We start from the raw sequence: 2,144 nt of genomic DNA, 5'->3' as shown, positions 1-2,144 counted from the left end.
ATTGAATAAAATGTTTGTTTTTTTCTTTGATGTTTGTATGGTTTATGTTTTTTATCTTTAATGTTTTAATTGTTTGTTTTGTTTTTTTTCAAGTTTTTGTAACTTTGTAATTTTCTAATGGTTTTAATGTCAATGTTACATGTTTTATTTAAATTAAAATTTTAATATGTTTTTACTTATTAATTTAAATAATTAATTTTTTAATTTAAAATACTATTATTTTTTCCAGGAGACCAACTGTGAGGGACACCAATGCTCATACCAAACTTAAGAAACTCTGAAAATAAGATTAATATATTTGAAGGACCAAAATTTGTCCTACACCAATGCCCATGCTCTTAGTGGCGGTCCTTCGGGACGAGTGGCCTTGGTGGCGGTCCTTTTTAGGATATTTTTTGGCCTTGGTGGCGGTCCTGTTGAGGACATTTGTTTGGTCTTGGTGGCAGTCCTGTTTAGGACATTTGTTGGCCTTTGTGGCGGTCTTGTTTAGGAAATTTATTTGGCCCTTGTGGCATGTATAAGATCCTGGATAGGGATAGGACTCAGACATGTTCAGATTTTTTTGCTCGCGACTCTTGGGGGACTTTGGTTCTCCTAGTACTGCCATATTCTGAGAATTTGTGGCTTGGTAGTATGGTTGGTATATCGACTTCGGATGACGATCCGGGGGCGCGCTGTAGGGTGGTAACCCGAGAGAGGAATATTGGACTTCCTTTTATATATGGCATGTGGGCTTAGGCCCGATGAGGAGCCAACAATGGCATGCAGACTTAGGTCTGATGAGGAGCCAATAAAAACTCAAGGTTTAGACTTATGGGTAAAGGAAAGTCCAAAAGTCGAGAGCAAATAATGCCTGGAGCGTAAGACTATCGCCTAGAGGTGACCTTCCGTAGATCAGTCAGAGGAGTGCGGGCCGTGGAGATGGTTGCACGGGAGTCTTTGGCTGATGGTTGTTCGAGATTCGAGGACAAATCTATGTTGGTGGCGGAGAATTGTAACATCCGCAAACCAATTATTGGTTTTCTGAGAATTGTAATGTTATCTTGTTCGATCGGATTGATTTAATCATCGATTTTGGCCGGTTTGGTTTAAGGAAACCATTGAACCGAGATTTAAAAGGGAGAAAACAACCTAGGGTCGTGTTTTGTTGTTGTCTCGCCGTTTTTAGAGAAAACAAAGAGAGAAAATTGTTCTTGAGGTTCTAGAGTGAGATTGTGAGATTTCAAGGCTTTGTGGGTGAGATCTTGCTGTGGGAGTGAGGATTCAAGGCTAGGAACGTGTGGGAAGCTTGCTGGGAGTGTGGATTCGTCATTGTTTGTCATAATCTTCCTGCAGAGATGTGAGTGCATGACCATGGCTAATCTAAGCCTATGATTCCTTGTTCTTGCTTGTTTGTTGCTGTGTTTGTGTGTTTCCTTGCTGGAATTGATTGCTACAGGTTCCTACGGATGTATATGGTTTGGGTTCTGATTATTGGGCGATTTGGTGGAGGTTGGGAGCGAGATTCGACTCTCAGTTTTCGTTTGGATCGCGAATGCAGAGGGAGTGTCGATCGACATCAATTGGTGTCGGTCGACACCAGTGAAGCAGCATCGATCGACACTGTGGGGTAGTGTCGGTCGACACCATGAGCCAGTGTCGGTCGACACTTGGCTGGTGTCAGTCGACACCTCCCTTCCAGTGAGTTGATGTTTGTTTTTCTGGTTTGTATGCTTTATCTGTTGATTTTTTGGAACATTGGAATTATTGTTGCTTGTGTATAGCCCAGTAGATGGGAGGATTGCCTCACTGAGTATTTATAAAATACTCATGCATCTCAATTTGTGTTTGTGGTGCAGGTAAAGGCAAAGTGTGATCGTGGAATCAAGGCAATGAAGAGGAGGATGTTCTAGGGACTCGATTGGTTGTTGTCTGGTATTGCTAGGTTGCTAGATTTGGATCATTAGAAACAATGTTAGGTTGCTGGTTCTATGTTTCCTGCTGTTTGGTATTTGGATATTGTTTATGCTATAATATTGGTTTATTATTTGATTATTAATAGATATTTATTGGATATTAGTGTTGGTTATTTCCGCTGTTGATTGTGATTGTGGTTAGGTACCTAGTGGATATGGGAACACTAGTTGTAGTTTATTCATTATTAT

The sequence above is a fragment of the Camelina sativa genome, chromosome 15, assembly GCF_000633955.1.
Source record: "Camelina sativa cultivar DH55 chromosome 15, Cs, whole genome shotgun sequence".
Classification (NCBI taxonomy): Eukaryota; Viridiplantae; Streptophyta; class Magnoliopsida; order Brassicales; family Brassicaceae; genus Camelina; species Camelina sativa.
Note: the sequence above shows the minus strand (reverse complement) of the source record.